The sequence below is a fragment of the Spea bombifrons genome, chromosome 2 (genome assembly GCF_027358695.1).
Source record: "Spea bombifrons isolate aSpeBom1 chromosome 2, aSpeBom1.2.pri, whole genome shotgun sequence".
NCBI lineage: Eukaryota > Metazoa > Chordata > Amphibia > Anura > Pelobatidae > Spea > Spea bombifrons.
Genome location: NC_071088.1, coordinates 108,279,884 through 108,307,882, shown reverse-complemented (window position 1 = coordinate 108,307,882; position 27,999 = coordinate 108,279,884). Strand labels below are relative to the sequence as shown.

The 27,999-nt window shown below is 38.8% G+C and overlaps 1 long non-coding RNA gene across 1 annotated transcript in view; it reads left to right on the top strand.

Moving 5' to 3' along the window:
- The first annotated feature begins 851 nt into the window (after positions 1 to 851).
- LOC128473319 (uncharacterized) overlaps positions 852 to 27,999 on the top strand; it is a 64,700-nt gene continuing 37,552 nt past the window's right edge. Inside the window, exon 1 of the long non-coding RNA XR_008346268.1 lies at positions 852 to 1,215. This is a non-coding gene — a long non-coding RNA (uncharacterized LOC128473319). The remainder of the gene's footprint in view (positions 1,216 to 27,999) is intronic.

Genomic DNA, 27,999 nt, shown 5'->3' with positions numbered 1-27,999 from the left:
TACATTTTAGACGGCGGATTCATGGCTGTCTGGAGTTAGTTACACACAAGCTTTTTTGTTGTTCACTGCAGCTCCTATGATATATCGTCAGCCAATACTGGCTTAACACCATAGGAATTGTAGGCTAATGGGGTAGTTGTGGCTTATTTATACCACCCCAGCTATTGTAAAGTAATGTTTTCATGTTGCGCAGGTACATGCTGGTCTGTTAGCTACCACTACAATGGTCAATGCCTTTTTATGCGTAACCAACATTTGCCTTCAACCATGACACCCCTCTCCTGAGCCAACAAAGGAGAGCAATGGGGATGAGGTAAGCAGGTATTGGGGCGGGTGAGGGGAAAGGTGGGGAGGATTTATTATGTTATTTACCCTCCTGTATTGTATGCTTCCACCTTTGGGGCACGGTTATGGACGGCCCTGCTCCAGCATAACTGGATTTGATGAGTGTGGGATGGCAGAGCCCCACTTTAACCCTGTACTTTTGGTCATACGGTTTAGATTTCATTAAAAAATGGTCCACATTGAACAAAAGGATGCTTTTTCCTTGGAGTGGAAGTTGATGCATTTTCTCAGCTTATCTGCCCTACGGAACGCATTAGGATCAAAATAAATCGAGTGTTTGGGGTGTTATTTAACGTGTGATCCGAGGCTACCTCCAAGGGAAGACTTATTTTTAATGAGGCTTCACTGTCCCTTTAACGAGTGAATCACAGACACAGATGCCCGGGGTTAGGCTGTACGACCTCTATGCATTGATGCCACAGAGACCCCTTATCTGCCAGTCTCTTGCTGACCTTGCCTCGGAGTGAGCGCCGGCTGGCCGCGTATTGGCGCTGGCTGGCCGCGTGTGATGTGTAATCGCTGGGAGCGGAGCCCAGTGCATGCCGCTTACAGTAACACATCTCTGATAGGAGGCTCGCTCTGCAGGGCCAGCCCAGGCTTTTGCATTTCATTTTCCGTTTCCCAGCAGATGCAGGAGTTTATCCTCCGCCCCTTGCCTGTATTGTTTCTGACTGGCTCTTGATCGCGTTTCCCTCAGCCGGCACATCGCTCCTTCTCTGTGTTGTTGTGTCAGTGCCAGGCTGCTCCCAGGCTCCCCGCCACGGGGCGTCAGTCTGCAGCATTTCGAGCTCTCAGGGGCCGGGACACGCTCCTTTCTCCAGGCAGCCGCGAGAAGGAGAGGGAAGAGGAGGGCACGGGACTGGCACAAAGGTAGGAGAGAGAGCAGCATCCCCTGCCGGCTCTGTGTGCAGCCTGTAGCCCCGTGCGTCCCCCCGCTGCTGTACCGTCCTAGAGGTTTCTCATGCAGCTGTGTGTAACAAGGTGCCTGCTCCGGCATCTCACCTTCTCCCGCAGCCTCCCCTTCCTCCCCAGTACATAGAGCTGCATTTCCTCCCTGGGTGGAGAAAGTTTTATTTGCCTCGTGTCTTGCAGACCTACATCGCACACTCCGTGATGGGAGCCGGGGCTGCTGCTGCTGCTGCTGCCTTTTGTTTAGCCGGGACACCACTTCTTGGTGGCAAGTGTCAGGGATGTGGCAGCCCGGCTGTCACTGTCCGCTGTCCTGCCCGCGTGGGGTGCAGTGTTGGTGGCTGCTGATGAGGGCATCCGGGGATCAGTCGCTCACACCCACTTTTACACTCAGCGTGTAACACACATCCTATACTTACTGTATGTACACACATGGCATGTGTTCCACAGCTAAATGTGTACATGCACCCTTTAAAAGGGCTTTCATATCACGTATAATACGTGTGTGTATATATATATATATATATATATGAATTATAGAATATGATGGGGGACAAAATCAACAAGTTTCTCAGAATGTTTGTTTTATTGGATTAGATTGTCTGATGGGAAGCAGTGGGCAACAAAAGGCAAGAGATGGGCTGGCATGCATGGTGTTGCTATTGTCATGAGCCGTGAGATACAGCACTATGTGCTGACAGATGTACAGTGTCCAGCATGTATATGTTGTGCCAAATTGCATACTTTAAAGAGGCATATGAGATTGGCAAGAATGTCACCAGCAGCTTTCTTATCTTAAACCTCTACATTGTTTTCCCCTGCTGAGGAACAAAAGCCCCTTTCTCGCAATGTGTTCATTGTCATATGCATCTATGACCTTTGTCTTTGGCTTCCATTGCTATACTGTTCTAAGGAACCTATAGAACAGATGCCGAGTCTTAGTGAATCAATAAGCTCAGCAGACTACATTCTTCAAGCATCAGGTTTCTCATGGGCTGCACTTGTGAAAACTTACTTCAACTACTAAAGAAAGACTTTTGAAAAATGAAATATGAACTTTATGAACGTTAGGAAGGCTAAAGAAAGAAAAAAAAACAGATGGTGACATCTGTGAAAGGCGAATTGGCTTGTTCGTTGGAAGCAATTGGCTCGTTCATTGGAAGCAATTGGCTTTTTTAATGACCCTGCTCACAGCAAAGAATGCAGTTACAGAGAATGCGCTGCTGATCGCATTAAATAGATGTGACAGTGCTTTGTTTTCTTTGGGCTGCTTTGTTAACCACAATGTATGTTTATTAACATTTGACACTAGGAAACGGTGCAATGCTGGTACTTTTAGGTTTCCAAAGGGTTAATGTATGCATTGATTTCTTGAACTCAATGGCGAGTGGGTCATATCACCAAATTTTCTTGTTATTCATCTCAATTGTTTTTCACACCTTTTAGAAAGACACGGTCTGTTAGGTGTTGAACATTTTTAAACCATGTTTATAGGATATTTTCTGGTACTACAGCGAACACTTTATATTTTAAATGCAATGATCAAACCAGGGCATGTTTTCTCACATTTAATCACAATGTCCAGTACACGCGTATACAGCGGGTGATGAAACCGAAGCCTGAGCTTTTATAGCCTGGAAGTTGTTCCGTATGATAATTTGAAATTAAGTGGGTAGAGGAATGAACACCAAAAGATAAGTGAATCCGCTGTGGGAAGATCCCACAAATAGAGCAGCAGCATTTCTCAAGCATTCTTTACTGTACTTTCTTGTTGTAATTGCCGAGGATATATGCAACTTAAAAAGATGGAACGTGAGAGCACTGGATAAATAGCTAAAAGCTAATGTTTTAAACTGTGCTTTGCAACCTAAAGTAATTTTTGTTTTTAATTTTTGAAGAGTTTTATCATATTCAAAAATTGTGTACGGCTAAGCACATTTTATTAACCTTTTAAGTTATCCTTTGCCTTTGGTTGGAAGGTGGGGAACTTAAATTAATCTATTGCCCACCCAAAGGGCATTGAAAAAGCAAATACTTGGTTTTGCTGAAATATTATTGGCTCTTAGGGTGCCCTCTGTGGACACTAAGGGTAGTGCAGTTTGTGACCTCTGGCCTCTGGGAGATTAGTGCCTGATAAAGCAATTTTGCCGTTGCTGTGCTAAAATAGATAAAACATAGTTATAAACACTGTTAAAGAGTACGTAGAAAATGTTAAACATACTTGCCATTCTTGTGGTCCAGTTCTGAGGAATTGTGTCCCTGGCCTTATTTTTATTTTTTTGGAAGAAAGTTCCAGCATCTTACTTTGTTCTCAGCTCTAATACCCTTGATTCTCAATCTTCCGCGTGGATTATGTGATACATTGCTTACTGTATACTATTTGTAGGAGTTTGAAGTACTTAATAATTAATAAAATGACCTCCTTGTCTGATTTTTGCCATCCTGTTTATTTGGTGGGTCCTGTTGTATTGTTTGACTTCAATAATAGAGATTCAATGGGTTTATGTAAAAAAAAAAAGTGTTTAGTACCAGCTGTTAGAACCCGTTCACTGACGGTATTGCCCTCTGATGTTAAGCCAGAGTATATAGAACAGATAGCAGATAGGTAGGGCACATTTTAGCTAGCCCGGGAGAATTGAACTGGTGTGTCAATGGAGCGCAGGAACAAGAGGCTTAGGACAAGTAGGCCAATGTAAAGCCCGTTAAAATAAAAATACATTCTGGTGATGAGCCCCTTTATAAGCAGCAAAAGGACAGGAACTGTACCAAACACACTTACTAGGAATATATAGCAAGAGCTATAAAAGGAGCTAAATCATTGTGGCTAATAACAATTGGGGAGCTACTAACTCCAAAAAGGTAAATCATACTCAGGTCTCTCTATGAATTTACATATTGATTTCTCAGTGATTTTCTTAACTGATGATTTTGTAGAACACTGACCACTCCTTTTTTTGGACATGGCTGAACTGAAATATTTATTTATATATTAATCCACAGTAATTTTTTTAGAAAAAATATCCATACATTTTCACATGAAATTACAGTAATTAAGGTTAAATATTTATATTTTATATATATATATATATATATATATATATATATATATATATATATATATATATATATATGTGTGTGTGTAATCTCACATATTTATTATTTATTCACTGCTATATTTATTTATATTTAATTATTCATCTAGCACCGCACTTTAAGATACACTGTTTTCTCAGTGTAAAGCCTGTGTCAGAGGCTGCAACAGTCCAAACAAAAATATAATAACATGGCTAATGCTTTTAATATTTAACCCCCTTAATGACAAAGCCCGGGCTCAAAATGCATTGTTTTCAATGGGATTAGGGACCGCCCATTGTCCTTAAAGGGTTAAACAAAAAAAATAAAAATGTGTGTACATGTCTCCCGTACCATGTTATGAAGTCCTTCAATAGGCCAGCATGTATCTAAAGTATCCGCTTCAGCTGCTTGTATGCTAGCACAATCTAAGAGGGTATCCATCATGTTATAATTGTGCCTGTAATGCTGGCAAGCCAAGGGAAAATTCTTTTCAATACTCCAGTACATATATTCAAATCTTGAACCACTAATTGGAAGATTTTTTATGCGCCTTTCAATGTTCACATTTTAACTTATTTATATTTAATAGGAAACGAGTGACATAAGCGGTCATTGGCTACGCTCAGCTAGTCTGCCTCATATTACTGCCGGCAGATTCAGTAGCTTCAGTATCACAAGCAAACACCCCCCTGCAAGGGCAATTTTTTGCATGTATCACAATATCTAATGTCTGATCTGAATAGAATTTTTTTTTATACCCTGGAGACTTGAATCCAACATAAGATTAAATTGAGCTCTTTGTCATGTTGCATATGCTGGGAAAATAGCATAATGAATCACACCATACACCTGGTTAGATAATGAAACCCCTCAATGTTGGTTTGTGGTACAGCAACACCGGTTCTATACTGGGATTGACATATGTTTAGCAAGTGTTTCTTGGAAACCGTGTAGAGGATATCATCAAAGCGTCCATGAAAACCATTTGCAAGGGGTGTATTTATTCTGAGATCTCCCGTAATTCACGAACAATGCATCCCTATTTATATTGGTTGTTGTATGTTGGAGGTAACTAAATATTAGAGCCACTGGTAGTGGTATCCATCTGTACCTGTCCTGCTTATATATCATATATATAAAACTTTTTTTAGTTTACTGTGAGTGTAAAACATGCTAGGAGAATGATGACCAGTGCCCCTGTGGCAAATGACCATGTCACATTCTAGGAACTCCATTCCCATCTCACACTTTTCACGGTATTGGATGGTGAGCGGTGGAACAGATCACAGCACCCAGCTATGATGTTTCTTAGCAACCGTTTACTGTGAAGTAAAAAAAAAGGAACCAGAATGAAGAAGCTGTCTTTCTCCATCATCACTGCTGGACTCACGCATGCAATAAAGTCTGCCGTGCACGCCAGCAGTAGAACTTCTTACAATAGTATATTACAGCCCTTTTTGTGTGAACACAAGAAAACTAAACCAAAGGTAATTGCATGTGGTATGTAATGGCTTGCACAGCCTAATCACTTCCCTGCTCAGTGTACTGCTTTCATTGTGCTGCAAATAATTTACTGCTGAGTGATACGTACTTGCAGGCCAACGCTCTGTCAGAATGCTTACTTTAACGTAACCCCCTCAGTGCCAGATGCCTTATGTCATATGTTGCTTACTACTCAAACACTTAAGCCTAGGAAAATAATAAGAAAAACATGATTTGCGATGAATGATATTTAAAAAAAAACGTACACTTCAGTGACACCTTTCTATTCTTTGTTGAGGCAGCCCCTATCAACACCAGCTTCTCACATACATCATGCCCCCACTTTAGACCTTATCTCAGCTTACATCACAAAATACATCCATTGTGCTAATTTCACTTTGTCGAGTTTTCCTGTGTCTGAGACTGATGAAGGGCGAGGACCACATGCACATGGTTGCACTCTATTGATAAACAAGAAGGTCTATATTGCTATATACCATGGAAGAATCCTATTAACCCCTTAATGACAAAACCCGTACATGTACGGGCTCAAAATGCATTGTTTTCAATGGGTTTAGGGACCGCCCATTGTCCTTAAGGGGTTAAACAGCAGCTATTTTGGATGCTGTGTCTGTGTAGTGCAGTATATGTTGGTGCTTGTGCAATATAGCATCTCCCTCATGATGCTCCTTTACTGACTATTCGACCAAAACTAATCAGCCAGATGCATGTGCCGTTTATAGGCATAGTATTTTAAAGCCTACCTAGTTGGAAAACCCAAAATAGCCTGTGTCAATCTTTGGCGATCACTATACATTTGTGGTTGACATGAGATAGGGAATAAGAGATTTTCTTTTTCACATTATTAAGGAGAGCAGCTGCTGAACACTTGCTGACGAGTATAAGTGGTTGGGACACGAGGGCCATCTGTGGCATCATTATATATATATTTGTCTACTATATCAGTACAGAAGGTTCCTCGTGTGCTGTATTTTGAGCACCAGGACAGACTAGGACAGGCTTTAATAAGTAATTTAGTTCTTTATGAGCTATCTCTTTAATAGAGCAGTGTTATCATAAGTAAACGATGGGTTTGCAAGAGCATTGCCTATTTTATCTTGGACTTCACTGTGCATTACAAAGAGCTAAACGCTATAAGCTTCCCCTACAAGATAGGTTGTGCTTGCTCTGTATAATGCATAAGTAAGTCAACGAGTTGATTTTTTACAGACGCACATAGTACTAAGTCCTTGAGATCCTGAAAAACATTATTTTTTGACTGAATTTAAAGGGATCCTCCAGTGTCCCAGACAGTCCCCTAAAATAATATACTTAGGCTAGGTTTCCACTTGGGTTTTTTTTTGCTAAAAACGCCCATAAAAACGCCAATTTAGCCACACGGCGTTTTTTTAGTGAAAAAACGCTGCAGCCAGATGTTAGCTGTTCTTCAATAGGAAATCGCACAATGCCATTTGGCGTTTTTCTGCTTTTGGCGTTTTTCTGCTTTTTTGGGCTCTGTGGCAGTTTTTCAAAATCGCAGCATGTTGACACTCTGGCGTTTTTTGCAAGGAAATCTTGGCATTTTTCTCCAATAGAAGTCTATGGGAGAGAAAAAACGCCATGAAAAAGCCATGTGGGTTTTTTGCTTTGGCGTTTTTTATGGCGTTTTTTCCACAGTTACAATGCAGAGGATGGACCCAGTATCTGTGTGTCCTACGAGAAATAGGCTGGAAACAAACGGTTTCACACAAAACAAAGTTCATATTAAATTTTACACCATTGGGAACAAACATGCCATTACAAACAAACATACCCCACTGGATCCTGCGTGCCAAAAGCAACAGCAAACAATTTGCACCATCATTTGGGGCCAATCTTCCTAGAGGAGCAGACATTCGGAATAAAGCATGCCTTACAAACCACAGAAAAGAGACAAAAGGGTCTGCCGGGGCGTTTAAGTAGAACTCTACCAAGGAAATGACATCAGGAGGGAGCAGATACTTGCCAATTATCCTAATCCCTTTTAGCTGGGTGAAACTTCTAACTTGTAAAGGCTGGAAAAACTGCCTAAGGTCAAAAAAAGCAATTTCCACAGAAAGGCTAAAACGCCAGAAAAAACTTCAGAAAAAACGCCAAAACACAGGTAAATGCAGTGGCAGTTTTATTGGCGTTTTCCCTGGCGTTTTTCATCAAGAAAAAAATGCAGGACAAAAACCCAAGTGGAAACCTAGCCTTAAGGAGAAGCTGCATCCACTGCTTCCTTCATGATCAGCTGATTCTCATCATAGATTGCCAATCAGGGGCAGGAAAGTGCTCCCACTGAAATAAAAGGTGTATACAAGTCATATTCTGGATTTCACTTGTGCTGCACCACTACTCTGGAATTCACTACCACATTTTTCCCTCGTACTCTAATTTCAATCACTGTCTAACTGCCCACCGTTTCCAAGAAGCGCAAAACCTTTCACTCTAATGTTCTAATCCAGCACCCTAAACCAGCTCCGTGCAAGATCCATATCACCTTCCCTTCAATCAGCTCCTATCCAAGCGGTTCTCTTACTGTCTCTCTTCCCCCTGCAACCACCAAATACATTGTAAGCTCACAAAGGTCAGGATCGTATTCTACTTCTGTACCAGTACTTGTTAATGTGTTATGTCATTATTTTCACTACCCTTACTGTAACAGCGCTTTGGAATCTGCTGGCACTATGTAAATAAATGTAATATAAATTGGAATTTTTACAGTGTACGCACATGGGAGAGGTCTTGTTAGAGATCACGTAAATGTAAAGGGATCATTCAGCTGTTATATGCATTAAAGTACATGTGATGGCTGACGTGTCCTTTTAAGGTTTTATTTGTGGATGTTTGTGTGGTTTCTGATTTAATCCCTGTAGAATCCCTTTTTTTAAATAAAAGAACTTTACACATAAGTGTATGTTGAGCAGTCAGTTAATGGAAAAAGAATCATACATAAGAGATATTGTGCCAGGTGTACTACTGTTATAATTAAATTAGCATCTGCAGTTTTTGAGGTATAATTATATGTAGCATACAGGTGCTGATGCAGAAAAACAAGGCCATCACACTTATTATGTGTTCCCCGTTGTATTGGATGAGGTGAGTGTGTTAACACTGTAATGCCGCAGCTGTCAGGAGCACATTGCTTTGAGTTTAAACTCATCAGAAATCCATAGCATTCTTTTCTTGTCTGTCATTTGGTCCAGTCCCCGCAGAATTATGTTATATTCTACCCACCTATCTCTTGACCTTTAGCAGAATGTGGATCGTTTCTGATCCTCCATTGCTACGTGAGCATTACTCAGACACTCAAGAGGGTTTTATTTGTTTGGGTTAAAGGGAAGGACAATGTGCAGGCGGGCATATTTAATAATGAAATCAGAATATAAAGAACATGTCTTTGTGGAGAGAATGCCTTTTCGTTTGATATATCAGAAGCTATCTTATTTGCCAGAATTGCATCACCTCTTTTAGTAGTTCATAGATTTTTCAACAAACAAAAAACAGAAAGTAAGAACTTTGTTTCAAGCAAGAATGCTTCTTTGATCCTTAGTGCGTCAAGCTAATTTGTTTATTTTGTTCTACTCAGTGTACGGATGTTGTCCATGTAGAATATATACAAATTTAGTACCTCCAAACATACATAGAATGGTCAATAAAATCAAGCTTTTTTTTTCTAATTTTACCTAGCAAACATTTATGAAATTTAAAAATGCCTATTTTAAGGAGGTATAATAAAATGGAAAACAATATTTGGGCTGGGGATTATAAAAGCTGCTGCATTGTACCTTATTGGGCCCTAAATGAGCAGCCAGTTACAAAAGTTTTCAGGGGCCACTGAGTGAAGCCCCAACTAGTCATTCCTTTGCCCCAGCCTGTCCTGTTCGCGTCACAATTTCTGCTTATTTGCCCCTCTGTCCCATATGTCTTGTCCCTTATGTTTAATTAAACCTTAATACATACAGTGCCCTTTTCTTGTATAATGAATAACATATAATTTGTGCAGATACTGTTTTAATAAATGCATATAGTTTTATTATGTACATTATTATATATATTAGCATTTCCACACAAAGCCACTGTATGAAGTGTCAGCTATACAGACATGTACTTAATATGAAGAAAAAAACCCTGAGGTCCAGAAGGATTATGTGCATCTTTTTTTTTTCTATGTTGGCTCAATAAAATGTATCACTTTTGACTACAGACTTCATAATATGAAGCAAATGTACCATTTTTCTATTGGTAAAGGTGCTCAGTGCGACAAGCAGTCAATCGCTCGAACGTGTTAAACAAATAAGCCTTACCAGATCTGTCTCTTATTTTTGCCTGATATAGAAATATTTAAAAAGCCGTTTCAGTTGCCATGGCAACAGGTGCCTGCTTTTGTGTCACATGACAATTAAGCATTTCCAGAAAAATTATTCATGATTACAATTATACATGATTAAAGAATTATTTCAGTGATGTGTTTTGACAGTACTAGGAATGATATTTTGTTTCGTTATTAAGGTGTTAAAATTTTACCAGAGTAGATGGAACAGCATTTAAACCATTTGTTTTTGACGATATTATATATATTATATCTGATCTACAGACGTGTTCTAGCACAGAAAACAAGGCCCTCTGGTTTTGCAGTGATTACATAAAAATGAGATAATAAATTCAATCTGTTAATAAATAATTCTGTGTACTGCAAGGCCTTGTGTTGTAATACAAGTGACATTGATATGCAGTAGGATTTCTGATCAGCCCTATCACTGTGCCAGGAACCATGTGAAGCTCATGTGCATTCGGCTCTTTGGGTATAACAGGTTGGAGTTGAAGTTGCATATTTGTCCATCCAAAAAAAACATTTTTATTGATGTTGAGAAATTGTCTCATAGATGAGGTTCTCTAGAATTTCATATGTTCCTAAATCTTTATCTGTGTTTTTTATAACTTTCATGAAACACCATGGGCTGCATTTTTGTATTTCACTGCAATAAGCCCATTTTTGTGCTTGGGAGGGGTTTTCCCATGTTAACGCCTTTTGATCTTTTGGCGTACCTGCCAATAATGGCCACATAAGGTTTTATTTAGCCAAAGGTTACTTAGCAGCTGGGGATCCTGGGTATGTTTTCAATGTCTAACTGCTGTTTTTTCTTATATTTATACCCTTGCACATTGGAACTTTGTTCTACCACAGGTACCATATTCTTGCTTTATACAGTATGCTATGTGGACCGTGTATGGGAGTTATTTTGTTGGAGGGAGAGTTGGTCGGAGAGTTTTGGTTTCAACTTCTTCACTTCATTATATGTTATGACACTGGTAGGTTTCTTCAACAAGAAGGGTTGAGACGGATCTTTATAATGTGTAACAATGATTGAGGAGACTTTGTGCTGATTGAATTCTATATTATCCAGAACATTAACGACCTTCCTGCAGGAGAATCTCACTGGGGTCAGCCCTCCATAATGAATAGTTAAGTGAGAACATTTAAAACCTCTTCTGCAAACTCTTGGGTCAACTCTTCTTTTATTGAATAGACCCAAGACATTTCACGGTAAACATAGCTTTTTACATGACCAAGATAGACAAGTTTATAATAAAAAAAATCAAAATATAGATTCTTTAATTTGTTAAGAATTAAAGAGGGTTGTAGCCAATGGCGTATATTCAGAACAAGGTCTTGTTACCAGTGGGATACCTCAGGGATCTGTACTTGGACCCATTCTCTTTAATATTTTTATTAGTGATATTGCAGATGGTCTTGATGGAAAGGTATGTTTATTTGCTGACGACACAAAAATTTGCAACAGGGTTGATGTTCCTGGAGGAAGAAGCCAAATGGCAAACGATCTAGGAAAACTGGAAAAATGGTCAGAGCTGTGGCAATTGGCATTTAATGTAGATAAATGCAAAGTAATGCACCTCGGGCATAAAAACCCAAGGGCAGAGTATAGAATATTTGGTAGTGTCCTAACCTCAATGTGTGAGGAAAGGGATTTAGGGGTAAATATTGCTGAGGATTTAAAGGTAGGTAGACAATGCAAAGAGCAGCAGGTAATGCTAGCAGAATGCTTGGTTGTATAGGGAGAGGTATTAGCAGTAGGAAGAGGGAAGTGCTCATGCCGCTGTACAGAGCACTGGTGAGACCTCACTTGGAGTATTGTGTACAGTACTGGAGACCATATCTCCAGAAGGATATAGAAATGTTGGAGAAAGTGCAGAGAAGGGCTACTAAAATGGTTTATGGATTACAAGATAAACCTTACCAGGACAGGTTAAAGGATCTTAACCTATATAGCCTGGAAAAAAGACGGGACGGGGGATATGATAGAAACATTTAAATACTTAAATGGAATCAACAAGGTAAAGGAAGATGGGTTATTTAAAAGGAGAAATACTACCACAACAAGAGGACACAACCATAAACTCCAGGGGCAAAGGTTTAATGGTAACATCAGAAAATATTGCTTTACGGAAAGGGTAGTGGACGCATGGACTAGCCTTCCCGCAGAATTGGTAGATGTTAAAGTCATTTAAGCAAGCATGGGATAGCCATAAGGCCAAGCTAGATATAGGATAAGGGTAAGTACTAAAGGAAAGTACTCAGAGGTTGGGCAGACTGGATGGGCCTACTGGTTCTTATCTGCCATCACTTTCTATGTGTCTATGTTTCTATGTGTTATTCAACCATAGTCACCATAATATCTATTAATATATGTGATCTTAAATTGAGTATCTGTAAGCAAAATTGGGCCCAGCTATGTTGTCTTTTATCCAAACCAAGCATAACAAAAGCCTTTGTGCCACTAAGTGACCCTGATATCAACTTTCATTTCCATTAGAACCCATAATCAAATTATTATTTTGTAACAATTAAAATGAACTTAAAATACTTAAATATTGAAGTACTCCATTCCATCAGGAATAAAAATTCTGATGCTATTGTTAAGGATGATAGGGAATATTAACATATAATAAAATTTTATAATGAAATTGAGATCTTGGCTGGAATAATATCTTGCAATCTTTACAGAGACAATGTCATATTTTGGTCAGGGTCCTGTAACGGATATTTATCAGCGATGATGGCAGCTGTGTATAAAACACACAATATATTTTCTGCTCAGCTTCCAATAGCTACGTGTGAGGATAAATATATGTGACAGAATTATTCTTGGCTGTAATTTTTTCATAAAGCACATTATATCTAAATTAAAAAAAAATGAGGATTACTTTATGAATTGTGTAATCTCTCTCACCACTGTGCTTTTTGATACAGTTGCTATATTTGAGGATATTTTGCAGGCAAAAAACTAAAAGACGTTTAGTAACTAGGCGGCTTCATAAAAAGTATTTTTGTGAAAACAGCTTGAAAGTTCTTCACTGCATTTTCGTTATTGTGGAATATATCACGTTAAACAGCCAATAATTTATATAATAACTTTGGTTTATTTAAACCTCAATGGGGTTTCTTTAATGTCATTTTACAGATTTAACTCTAGGGCAAGTTAGCCTTTTGTATCGTAACTATAGCTTGGCAAGCCAGTGTGTGCATGAGCCTAATATCCGTTTGTCTGTCTAGACATAATGAGTTAAGGAGTGCAAACTTTAGTCGAGGTGGTCCAAACCCCTCAAAACCCATATTGACATAGATCTGGACTTCCCTTACACGACAGGCTTGTTTTGTGTCCAGCTCAATGAGCTGATCCTAAGGTGTGGATTTGCCCTGGCTTTACTTGTGCTTCACCGTAGGCTGGTTTGCTCTCCGCTCTATTAAACTGTAGAGAACTTGATGTATTAATGCTTTCGCTCGGTGCATCTCGCTTTAATGAAAAAAAAAATATGCATGTTTAAGATTACCCCAGCGGACCTGCGACACATTGTTTAGTTTTTTCTTGATCTTAATTGGGAAAGCACACGTCGGCATCTTCCGGTAAATTGCTTTTTGTTCATGTTTCTTAAAATGTTTCAACGACTTTCTTATTTATCAACCCAAATAATTGGTCCTACATGTTAGAGAGCTTCTTGTTTCTTTACAGTTTTCAAACCATGGCTGCTTAATACGGGCTTTTACAGAAAATTAATGAGACAGAAGGTAGTTGCAGGAGGAACTGAATGTCATTATAAAAGAATGTAATATGCCTACTAATTTAGGCTATTGATATATATTACTGTTTTTGTGTGATTTTTTTTTTTTTTTTTTTCCCCCTGAGCTCCTACAGTTTTTTAGGTCTTAAATGCCACGTTACATTCTATGTATGGTTTAACTTATCCCATAAATATTCCCATTTGAAAGGGAAATCTGTAGATAATTGTCATTCAACTATACATTCATGATACAAAATACACTTTTTATTGTTAGGAGTTAGAACTTTATGTGGGGCAATCTTCATTTAACACTTGGTTATGTTTAATTTGATACCTTTTTATTTATATGATAACTGTCTAATATATGAATCTAATTAAAACAGGAATACGCTGAACTTTGGATCCCTTTAGTAGTGTGGGGGCTCCGAACCTACCGTATTTGCTCGATTATAAGACGAGGTTTTTTCCAGAGCAAATGCTCTGAAAAATACCCCTCGTCTTATAATCGGGGTCGTCTTCTAATCAGACCCCAAAAAAATGGCTGGGGCCATGCTGCTTACCGGTCGCGAGCAGCGTCTCTTCCGTTAGAAGCAGGAGGACAGGAAGCTTGTAGCTTCCTCACAGAACTCTATCTCCCCCTCCCTCCTCTGGGGGCGGGGCCAGAGAAGTTGCTGGTACAGCCGGTCCCCTGCAGAAGTCTTCGAGTGAGAGATCTGCAGTTCAGGTAAGGGGGTGGGGGAGGGTTTTTGGGTAAGTATGTGTGATTAATGGAATGAATGAGTATTTAAATGTTTGTGAATGTGTGTTTGTGTGTGATAGCATGGATGTGTAAGGGGGGTGGGGGTTGTAGCATGGCATAGGGAGGCTGTAATCCCACTACTATCATCCCCAGGTTCCAGCATGTACTGGCTGCCTTGGCTTGATAGGAGTGTGATTGCTGTTAGCAGCAATCACACTCCTATCAAGCCAAGGCAGCCAGTACATGCTGGGTTAAAAGGCATATCATGGGGCTGAGTGGCATATAGGGGGTTAAAATGCATTTCTGGACCTCCAGAAATGCATTTTAACCCCCTATATGCCACTCAGCCCCATGATATGCATATATACCTCCAGAAATGCATTTTAACCCCCCATATGCCACTCAGCCCCATGATATGCCTTTTAACCCCCTATATGCCAGAGTGGCATATAGGGGTATAAGGCATATCATGGGGCAGAGTGGCAAATAGGGGGGGTATAAAGCATTTCTGGGGGCAGAGTGGCATAACTTTGCGGGGGGCAGGTTGGCAAATAAAAGGAAATTTAAAAAATATATTTACATGAATTAATATTTACTGGTAAAACTTTTTTTCCTATAGGGTCGTCTTATATTCAGGCTTTTTGTTTTTTTCCTAAATTAATATTTTGATTTTGGGGGGTCGTCTTATAATCGGGGTCGTCTTATAATCGAGCAAATACGGTATTTCTACATTTTGGAAAATACTGAAAACAAAAAGACATTAGTTGTACTCTGTTTTACAAAACCAACATATTACGGTATACAAATTTGGTACAGTCCTTAATAAATGAACAAAAGCACAATCTTTTTTTTTTTTTTTTTTTTTTTTTTTTTTTTTTTTTGCATTTCCTCTTAAATCGCTATGGATCAATCTCACAATCTCTTCAGTTGTATTGACCATAGTCCATTGTACAGTTATAAAATGAAACCTGAGTAACAATGCGTGGAGTTTGGGACAGAAGGTCTGTATAAAGGGAAGTGTGAGTTGAAAAAATAGCAGAAAATAGAAAAAAATCCAGTGACTTTTATTTGTACAGTTCTATTATGTTTTTAAGGCATCCAATCTATTCCTCTCTGATTCCATGGCTGCGTGTTCCTTGCACACAATTCCATGCTAAAAAATGCAGCTTCTTTTCTGTTTTTTGCCTTCTGACAAAATATTTTTATTACTCATCCTAAATTACCCGGTAGCAATGGGTGATATTTATCTAGTTTATGTCTAGTATGAAGGTGATATTTTTGAAGTTAAAATAAAGGAAATAACATTCTTATGAAATTTTAATATATCATAAATGTATTTTTTCCTGTTATTGTTAAGGTAAAAGCATATGTATATATAAAGTTTGGGGTCATTTAGGGGTTTTTATGGAAAACAAGGACAATTCTAGCTATAATAAAGTTGCAAAAGGGTTTTCTTGATCAATTAGCTTTTTAAAGTTGAACTTGGACTAGCGAACACAATGTGCTATTGAAACACAGGAAAGCCTCTCTACGCCTAAGATATTCAATAAAAAATCAACCATATCCAGCTATGGTAGTCATTTACAGCATTTACAACGTCTACACTGTATTTCTGATCCATTTGATGTTTTTTAAATGGACAAAATTAGCTTTTCTTCCAAAAGGTAGAATATGATATAAATATTCAGCCCATATTTACACCATTGAAGCTGCTGTCCTAACTTCCACTTCTCAAGATGTGCCATAGCTGTCAACATTCACCAATGTGCCTGTGCAATTCCAACAACAGGGTTTATTTCAGCTGTCCTGACAAATGTCCCTATTTTGGGACTGTCCGCAGCTTAGCACGCATTATGTGAGCCAAAAATAAGAGGAGATTAGGTATTATCATAAAATTCATACTCATCATCCTCATCACTCCCATCCATTAACTGCCCCTAAATTAAACCTAAAGACCCCATCAACCATAACTGCCCCTAAATTAACCCTAAACACCCCATTAACCATAATTGCCCCTAAATTAACCTCCACCTCCCCTAACTTTCAGCAGCCCAAATATTAATTTTATACTCAGTTAGAAAAGGGGCGGGGCCAATAGGCAGTGAGTCAGAAAGGGGCGGGGCCAATCATCAGTGTGACTGCAGGGAGGTACTGGGAAGTACCATAGTAACTGCAATCTGCAGTCTACAACCACTGTATATTTTAGACCTCAAATTTCGTAAAAAATGTGCGTCTTATTCATGGGGAAATACGGTAATAATAATAATTGCCTCCAAATAAAGATAATGCTCTAACTGTTGGTGTATTCATTGTTGTCAGAAAAAGAGAAGGGGGCACAAATTGATCGAGTATTCTTGTTTTGTCACCTTTTCCCACATATTCAATCAATAAAGCACAGATTGAAAATAAAATAATTATGATAAATGATGGTTCTGGTAAATTTATGTTATGCTGTGACGGAATCAGTTGCCCTTCTGTATTTGAACTAAACTCTGCAAGACCTGGTATCCTATCCTGCTCCAATTGTTTGCTGGCCCCCTTTCATGTTCTAGAACCAACATAGCATTAAAAAAAGGCCACAGAGAGAGGGATCTGGGCCTGTTTCTCCTTTAAGCTTTTGAACTTGAAACCAGCTGTTTTTTTTTTGCTGAGGTAGTAGATTCGGGGCTGGGAACATCATTTTTACTTGAATGGTCTTGTGACCGTGGCAGCGAACAGCCGTTTTACATCATGTTTACATCTGCACAGGCTTTTAAAAAACCTTTACAGTTGTGTCAATGTAGCCTCAACCGTGCGGCTGCCTCTGGGGGCATTGTCACGGCAGATGATTTCCATTTAACGAATTTGAAAGAAGTTGGAAGTGGGACAAAAATATGAGATCTGTTGAAGACGTTGTAAGACGTGCACCCTAATATTCTAATTATTAGTAAAAAAAAATATAACAAATTTAGTTAATGTTTCAAAAAGACACTATTGAGGTGTAATACTGATTGTGAGACACTGCTGAACTGTATATCATTTACATACCCTTACATTTTTAACAATTTTTTTAAATAAAAGTAATCTTTTTTCAAATGAATGTGGTTCCAAAACAAAGCCCTACTTGACGCAAAAAACATTATATAAGCTTTCGTCCTTAAGTGGCTAATGTCACTTAAAACCGCAAAAAAACCCCCCTAAATTATTCTCTAGTTTTAGTGGTGTAATGTACTCTAACTTTGTTGGTAGAGTAATACACAGTACATGTGAAGTGAAATGCAGTATAACATAACTGTTTCTGAAGTATTTATATAAAGTGAAAACATATGAGGGAGAAGAATGGCAATTTGCAATTATATAAGACATATGAAGCTGATATACATTTTACAGACAAGACACTGTTTAAATAAGTTGCCAGCAAATAACTGTGTCTATATAATTATAGCGTTCAAAACCATTCCCTGTCTCATAACTCCTCAAAAACTGTGTATACCGTGTACCTTCAAGACAAGACCAGGGGCTGATTAAGGTCTTTGTGGCAGGCAAAAGGAGGATAGCACGTAACTACTAACATGCCTTGTCGTTACTATGAGTTATCATGACAAAGGACATTCCTTATCAGCAAAGGGAGGTCACTGTAGATTTTGGAATGCCATACGTGGGAGACTGCTTGCTATGTATGTTTGTCATCTGCAGGTGCGTGCATATGTCAAGGTACAGTTGTGTCTGGGAGGTTATATAATATTTTATGTTTCATGTGTACGGCGACATGTTTACATTGGGAGCTGCCCTAGGCATGACTATACTTTTGAACAACAGAGTTATGATGTCATATCCTGACACACTCCACAAGATAAAAAGTGCTATGGATGCTATGCAGGCTATAGTGTAAAACTGGGTAAATTATAGATCTCCTTTGTTAACCACCCAGTGAGCAACAGTGCAATGAATTGCCTAATAGGATGATCTGCCCCCGTTATTGTGTAAGAGGGGCTGCTTCCAAGTACGTTAACCTAATGCTGTGTTGGTGTGGTAGTAGTTAGCATTTTCTTAAAGGCACAACTGAATGCCTCATAGAGCCCCACTAAAGAAGAATGCGTATTAATGCACTTTGTGACTACTTTAATATGCATTCTTCAAAAAAGAAAAAGAAATGTCTGTAAGGAAAGAAATAGCACAACAAAGATGTTTTTAGTGAGGTCAGCATGCACCACTGAGCTGACACTGAGCTGACGCTATATAATATATACAAAATTTGCCAATTTTGTGAATTTGTACAAATGTCAAAGAATAAGGAGGGACCCGGAAAGAAATAAATGAAAACAAAGCTGAGAGCCCTGACTGGTTTGCATTTTGCGGGATTTTTTTCACTTTTGCTTACATGACAGCTGCCCTCCTCCTCCGTGGTCCCACAATTCCTCATGTTAATTATTTGCGGAATCCCCCCCCCGTGCATTTGCGTGTGGCTGGAGTTTGAAAATTCACCTCATAGAGGCTTAGTTCCACGGCAGCCTGTGAAATTTCCACCCTAAGCTTCTGTCCTTCCTCTTCCATTCAAAGGTTTGAACCAATTAACAAAAATCCGTTAATAGGGCAGAGATGCCTCAACATGGGCTTTTTAGTGTATGTAGTGTACAATCTTGGATTTGGAACAAATGACACATCTGCTTTGAGTAATTGAGAAAAATAACCAAAGAACATACCAAGGTAGGTATATTAAAGAGATTAAAGTGTTCAATATAGGTGTTCACTGTCTGTGAAACCAATAGCTCGAAAAGAGAGGCTCATTTGATTGTTAGCTGCCATAACATTCAATGTCTTTGTCCCAACGGGTGTAAACTACATAAACATTTGCTACTCGTGATTTTAAGCAGCGTATTATAATGTGGAATTTAATTTGCTCACTGTAAATCCACCAGGGAAGATTTTCCATGAGTTCCCAAGCAGCTTACTTTGCAGTTGCATGCTTCTTTTTTTGTTTGATATTTATTGTGTTAACAAAAGCTGTCTTACCCATCCTCCCTCGGATAGATGCAGTAAAACCTCCAAAGGCAGATCTAACAAAAAGGCTGACTGTATTTGGTGACATCAAGTATCCAGAGTGTCAGACGGGAACCCTCTCGACACCGGAATGCTTTGTTTTCCAGATGACAGGATGCACATGTTTAAGTAAAAACAGCTTAATAATAGAAGAGAAAATTATTCTTCTCAACAAAAGTGCAACACGATTATTTTTTTTTTGTGCGAGAGAAACATTGTTTTCTTGCTCGCTGGGGATATGGAAGAGCAATGTTGTTCACATCTTCTCTGCAAACAGAATGATAACCCTGAATTTCAATTGTCTGTCGTAACCTTATGCATTAGAAAGGAGTCTGATGCTTATCTGCGTGTGTTGGGGAGGTTATCAGTGTCATTGTCTACCTATGTGCCAAAGCAAACGGCTGAGGAGCAGCTGGAGATTGCAGGAACCTCTTAAGCACCTGATCTTTGCATGTATACTGGGAGATGTCTTCTCTTTGTAATAATGGATGAGTTTCTCTTAACTCTTTTCATAGCTCAAGGGGATCATTGGATGAAATGCTCACTCTTATGGAATAATCTCCCCACGGAATAGTCATTACTAAGAGAACTCTGTGGCCTCGGGGAGGCCAGCCAGAATCTCACAAGTACCCTTTATTACAACCCAGGAACAGAAGCGTGTATTTCATAAGGGTATTATTATTATTGACATTTATTTATTTTTTATAGCACAAACATTTACACAGTGCATGTGGTATGTGGAAAGCACATTGACAAGCAAAGACATATAGTATATAAGGTAAAGTGGTGCTAGTGATGGACTCTACACAGCGAAAATTATGGTTTAAAATCAAAAATGTTTTCTTTTTCACATTTATGTTTGCAGCAAAATGTGTCATGACCTTTTACATGTAATGCAGTTTAAAGTGGGTCTGTCAGCAAAATACATATACATATTAATCAATGGAGCATACAAAATGGCTTATATGTTGTGTTTACATTATTCAACACGCCATATGGAAATTCGCTCTTACATTTCCTACTCCTGCTCAATTGATCATTGTGTGTTGTCCTCAGAGATCCCCTAAACACGTAATATGCAGTGTGCCCACTGTGTTCAATGGCGAGAAAAACCTGCCAAAAAAATAGAAAGACAGTCCTTCCTTAAATCTTTCCTTTTCCGGTGTCCTCCTTTTCTTGGTATTTGCCGAGTATGAATGTGTCATGTGTTCTGCACCAATGTATAGAAACAGCATGAAATGTGTTTATAAATTAGTTGTGTAAATAAAATACACTATTTTGTTCAAAAATAATTACTTAATTACACTATTCACTACGTCAATTTAAAAGCCTTAAAAAAACAAACCCCTAAACCATGCTCACAACCATAACCTTAAAGCAAAATTGGGAGTTTGAAAGTTTTGGCAGTCTGTACCTGGTAAGGTTAATTGTTTTATAAATACCTTAAAAACTACTATATGATTAATTAACATGTTAATTTACACTGTATTGATCAGCCTGTATTTCTGCTAACAGTCCTTTCCATCTGTTAGCAATTAGATCCAGACTGTATGTAGTCTGCTTCTTGCCCCTGTACACGCAGGTTACACCTGTCTTCCTGGTACATTTATGGTGAGACGTATGATACATTATACACACATCATTTTCAGTTTAGAAAAAACATTTCTTGTCTTTCATACTCTCTCACACTATCTTTCATTGTCCCCCTACCTTCTCAGCTAACCGCTTCCTTGTCCCTGTCCACTCTTCCCCAGTTACGCTTCTTGTCTTGCCTCTTCTGTATCTTTTTTGGTTCGCTTCTCCCCACTGTCCACTGCGGTATCCAGGCCTTCCTGAGTGCTTCTGCAAAATGGCATGAAACCAGACCCTCTCCCCTGATTGGAGGAATGGGGTAGAGACTGTCCTTGTGGGGTACAGGCCAAGAAAGAATACAGAAGAATAAGAAGAGGCAAGACAAGAAGCGGAGCTGCGGAAAGGAGACTGGGACGTGAAAGGTTGGCAGAGAAGGAATGGAGACATTTTCATGTGTGAAGTAGTCAGAGTGCAAGCCAATGTTTGGAGTTCTCTGCTTTGTTTTCATTTGTTTCTTTCGAGGTCCCTGTTTGTTTTTGGACATTTGTACGAATTCACAAAATTGGTAAATTTTGTAAACATTTGTATGACTCTGAATGCACTATTATATAGTAACCTGTTAGTTCAGTGGTGCATGCTGACCTCGCAAAAACATCTTTGTTGTGCTAATTCTTTGCTTACAGACATACCCAACGAAAGTTCTGGCAACACCAGCTGTAATCTGCCAATTGGTCACCAGCTGTTGGAGACAAAAAGTCTCTGTAAACTTGGCCCATGGTATAGATAACAAAAGGTGCTGAGCTGGTACAAGGGTGCTGTTGTTAGGTTCTCACGTGTGTTCTTGGGTTAGCAATTGAGTGCAGTGTAGCACCTGGCTGATACTCTGGATCATCACTCAGTGCTGTTCCTTGGGTGGTGTTGTGAGCAGTGTCACAACCTGTACACAGATAGCAGTGCCAGGGTGTTAATAGCGGAGTACTATGTTGATGCAACAAATAGAAGAATCTTAATACAAGTGGGCTGAGACCTACTTTGCCATAGGTGCTAGGAACCCTAGGGATGTTCCTGATAATGTATTTTTTGAACAGCGAGAAGCATCCCTGCTTTTAGGGTTTTGAGTGGTCCTGTAAAAGCTCTAACGTTACAATATGGCCGCATCATTTCATGTTAAAAAGACATTCCTGAATGGAAAACAGTTGTTGATGCATATCAGTCTGGAAAGGCTTGAATAGCCATGTTTAGGATTATGAGGCTACACCTTACCATTCTCAGAGCCATATCGACCAAATTGTGACCTTTTGGGACTGGAGTAAATCTTCTCAGGAGTGACCATCCTGCCAAAATCTCAAAGTGGACAGTGTAAAATCATCCAGAAAGATATAAAGGACCATAGAAAAACACACAGGGTTCTGTTTGTCTCTCTTGTCACAGCTAGGTTCCCCATAAAGACCTTGGGCAAACATGGGGATTCAAGGCACATAGGCAAGATGAAAGATACCGCTTTCTAAGAAGAAAATTAAATCTGGTCTAGATTCTGGCAAAGTCAACTAGAATTAAAGTACAATGTTCTGTGTACGGACAAGTCATCTGTGGAACATTTAGGCAATTTGGGCCTCATGATGTCTTGCAAAATGCTGTCTGCAACAGGAACTTTATGCCATCCGTCAAGCATGGTGATAGCAGTGTCATGGTTTGGGGATGCTTTGATACATCAGGACCTGGACAGCGTCTTATTTTGAAGGAACTACACATTCTGTTTTGTATCAGAAAATTATACCAGAAAATGTCTTGCCATCTGTCAGTCAGTCGAAACTGAAACTTAAGTGGGTCATAAAGTTTTGAAGTGTAAATCCTATTGACATTTTGTAGCAGGACCTGATAAAAGCAATTTATGCTTGCAGACTCACAAAGTTCATTGATTTATAGCAGTTTTGCATGGCAGAGGGGAATAAAATTCCGCCATGGTTTTGTGTGAAACTGATCAATAACTACAGGAAGCTTTTCACTGCAGTTATTACTGCTACAGGTGGCATAACCAGGGTTTATGTAATATGTGGTGAGGTGATGTGTTTTTCACTCACTCAGGTTACCTTTTATCTAATATTTAGATTTAGGTTAATATCTAATAACCTGAAGTGTCAAAATTAGACAGCAATCAGATAAAATCCGACAGGGGATATGTGTTTATTCGCCCAGCTTTATTTGACTATTATATACATGTTTATTGTGGTTTGTGCTTAGTCCGAATTGGAAGTAGTGTTCTACAAAAAAGACCCACTTTGTCTAAGTCAGCCAGCATTTTTATTGGCTCTATTGACTTGCAATTTAATTGGTCTATCTGTCTATACGTGACGCATTTGGGAATCTTGAGCACGTCCATGGGACGGAGCTAAAGCAGTGTATTAAAGCAATCCATACAAGTGAGAGAACAAATGTTGGGAAATAAGTTTTCTCTTGAGATTAAGCGCAGAGTGAGAAGGAACAATAGTGAAAGCATTGAACGTGCAAAATGTTATTGGTTAGGGAATCTTGGCATCGGTCTTTTAAATGGGAGGAAATCACAGCCTGAAAAGAGCATCTACGTAACACTTCTTCTTTAGTGTTTATCCTCAGTGCAGGTATCCAAAGTATTAAAACTCTACTCCTCTAATGTAGGGACTTGGGAGGGTCTACTTCTAACCACTCATACATTTTAATTTCCTTCTCTGTTTATTTAATAGAGACTCTGATGATTGTGTTCCCCAGCTCTAAACTACAATGGAAGGTGAAATAGATATTAGTGATATTGAAAACCACATGCATCGACTAAAGTTGACCTGTCAACTACACAACATAAAAGTTACATTGGTAGAACACTCAGGCTCCTGTACTTTCCATCTTTCAATATGTCAAAAGGCTGTGTCGAAAGCAGCAGACATATGCAGATGAAGGAACCCATGTAACCAAGGGGTATTGGTACTGTGTGCATGCCGTAGTCCTAGACATGTCCATGTGACGTAATTTTTTTTTTATTTTACTTGCTGAGTTTCATTTTCAGAGGTGACAATTATATTTCCATTGAGTATTCAACCTATTTCAGGATTTATAAATGCTAGTAGCTTCGCGTGTGTGTGTGTGTGTGTGTGTGTGTGTGTATATATATATGTATATGTCCCATTTCTGAATTTGGATCATTCAGCTCTAAATATTTAGAAAACATGCAGTGCTTATCCCTCGTTTAAATATCTCAGGCTTCAGTTTCATTGCAGGCAAGGGTTCTGCATTAGCAGTAGCAGATCAGCAATTTTAACGCGTCACACGTGTTAAATGCCAAGTACAACAAACAGCCTTGAGATGCCTCCCTTGGAGAGTCCTGGGGTGTATGGATGATACAGTGCACGCTATTTTCCTTGGGTGGCCTGCAGAATACAGAAGACAAATTTATTCTTAATACGGACGGTGTCAGTGTTACAAAGTAAGACAAACAATATAGATTAGATTTATTGCAGCCATGTAACATAAACATGTAATTATGTTTATAATTTGATCACAATTTGTTTCATAATATGATTTGCCTATGTGCAAGGTTCTCAGCTTTACTGGGCTATACCATGGATATACCCTTTAGGATTCGGCTCCTCTCTGTATGTGTGTGTGTGTGTGTGTTTCACATGGGACTTTTATTACACCCCATAAGTAAAACAGTGTAATCTAAGTCTTTCACACTTATGAGGTGTTGCAAAGTCAACTTGCTGTTTAAAACGGCATAATAGCAATTTTAATGTTTGTGGTGACATTTGCATGCTTTTTTGGTTTACTAAATATCAATTTCATTATTTTTTTTAACTAAATTTACTTTAGCCAAAGACAGAAAAAAATTGTATTCTAAAATTTGAAGATGGGAGGCTTCAGTGTAAGTGACAGGGTGCTAGAGCCTTCTAGTAGAAGTTAATTCACTGACATAAAGATGTTTGGCGCAGGCATAAGGCTATCCTGAATATAAGACCAGACCAAGGACTGGTTAAGGTTTAATATTTATACAGCAGGAAAATCTTATCTTCAAATTCTATGTTTCTATAAAGCAAAGCAGTAGATAAGTGTTAACGTTATTAGCACTTCTTAAATAACTCTTTATACAAAACTCTGCAGTGAATATTACAACAATACAATAAAACTGCTAGACAGGGTAGAGCTAGGGTTTGATTTACTAAGGGGTGAAATCTGTAGCGTGAAACCCTAGTGTTGTCCAATCACTCTCAAGCTGTTGAATAACACATGCATTTTCAATTTCCAAGTATTCACCTCTTAGTAACTGTACCGCATAGTGTCACTTGTTATGGTGGATCAGTTACACATTGGCAGGGCTACAGCCAGGAGAAAGAATTTGATGTTTATCTCAGGACTAGGCTTCATGACAGCTCTCTTGATCCCTAGCATTCCAGTGGTATTCGGGAGACTATTTCATTTCAGGACCCAAGTCATCAGAGAACACATCAACATCTGATCTATTTGTTGTAGCAATAAACATTATTATATAGACATCTGGGGGTTCCCTGTGCTTTAAATGTTTTGTTAAACCGCCTTCCTAATTTAAACCTACATCTACATTTTAGACATTTGTAACTAAATGCAGCCTTAGAACTTCTTGGTACTGCTGGAGGTCCAAAAATAATCTTTAATCATGTGAAATTTTGTCTCAATAATAATTTTTGGTGGGAATGGTGAATTGTCATGTGACACAAAAGCAACCACTTGCACCCAAATTAACCCCTTGATAACAATTGATGATCTGGGCATGTCATGCACTAACATACAGTTAGTGATGTTTGACGTCCCACGACAGTCATGGCTTTAAATGTGTGCAGTTAGCGATCTACGTTCGCTTTCTGCACCCAAACGATGTTGAAGCCTTTCTTGAAAAAACAATATATAACTTGTATGGGTTCAGTAAACGGGAAAGAAAATTACAGATAAACATGAGCACCGCAGAAATGTTAAAACAGCCGTTGTCACGAAGGATACAAAAAATAAAATCAGCCATTGTCACAAAGGGGTTAAAATTTTTATTAATGTCAGTGCTGATTGGAACATGCCAATGGTTGCTATGGTGATAAAGCCACTTTTTATGTGTAAAACCATTTTTTATGTGTAAATCCCAACATGTTATACCACAGTATCTTCTTATTTGTTCCTCTAGACCATGGTCCCATTGCTTCTTCGCATACTCCCAAATAGGAGATAATCTTTTTTTTTCTAACCTATGTATTATATACACTGTAAATCTATAGCAGGTGTTTTAGTTTGGAAGTGTTCCATTACTGTATATTCTCCTTAGCATTTGCTTAAACTAATAACATGGGCATATACTAAGCAAGATAAACAGTATTTTGCATACAGATTAAACGTTCCCTGGCATTTGCTGAAGAGTTTGAACACCAACTAGTGCAAAATATGAAATTCTGCAAGGCAATAATATTAAGTCCAAAACTATTGACACAAATGTTATTTTGACAAAAAACTAACAGCCTCCAGCCGTACCTTACTGTGCAGAGGGTTTCTATGTATGAGCCGCATGATATTGTTTCTTTTTAGATTGACATGGATGCGTACCAACAAAGTTTTACAAATCCAGAACAGTGGCCCTAGGGGGAAATCATTGCGGATATGTAATCCAAGTACACCAAGGGGTCCTGTCGGCGTGAATTTTTGGAAGAAGGAAGGGCATCAATTGTAAATGTAGTAGTAAGTGCTATTTGGGCCACTGGCCCCAGAAGAAAAAAGCATTACCGCCCCTTTAAAATAGCAAAATGACCAAAATAAATACACCGTGCATTATCATAATTAACAAAAGACATGGGGCTCAAAATATAAAAAGAAGTCTGTGATCTGCTTTGTATCATGCGTTCTACCATCCTCTGCAAAGCGCACATCGTTTGTTAGAAGTTCCATTATCTTTGTTGAACTCTTGTATGAGGGCAAAGTGGTATCCTTAGGCTGTGCATGAAGCATATACCGTCTCTCCTTAGCCATAGAAAAATGAGCATTATTTAACACAATTATTTCCGCAGTCTCTCAGCAGAAACCCGGAGAGCACACATGCCAACAGCAAAACAATTTCTATTGCATGTTAGTGCTGCGGCTAATGCCGTCTTTTGTAGTCTTATGCTGCTGATCCTAAAACCTTCTATCGTGTTTTCAAGATGAAAAAATATTTTATATATAATATAATGTTAAAAAATATAGTTATATCTTAAATGAATGATCCCCCCTCATAAAATAATGAGCGTTGCCTTTATTGTTTTTATGTTTGTAGGTTTCATCTTGTCCTAGTTATCAAAATAACTAATCACATCTAGCAGACATCATTGCTAATGGTATAGAAGGGCTTTATTGCCTATTTGGAGTAGATAATCTTTTTGTTTTCCTTAGTAGCACGACTTTAAAGTATTATGAAATCACCTGTTCTGGTTTTTAGCCATTTACACATCTTTCATGCTGCCTCAACAGAGGTCTCCTAGATTAGGAAAACTGTTGCTGCCAACATCTTTATTTTGTTGGTATTATGTTTCTGATTCTTTTTTAGTCACCTTGTTGTTCCCGTTGGCACACAAGATGATCTAGATTAGGTAATCATTTTCTGAACCCGAATCCCCGAGGAGCTTTCTGTAGACTATGCAGTCCCCTTGCTTTTTTGTATCTGAGACCACTATAAACTGATATAAGACCCGCTCCATCCAATTATGCAACGTTTGTTGGATCTCCCCTAAAATCTCTTG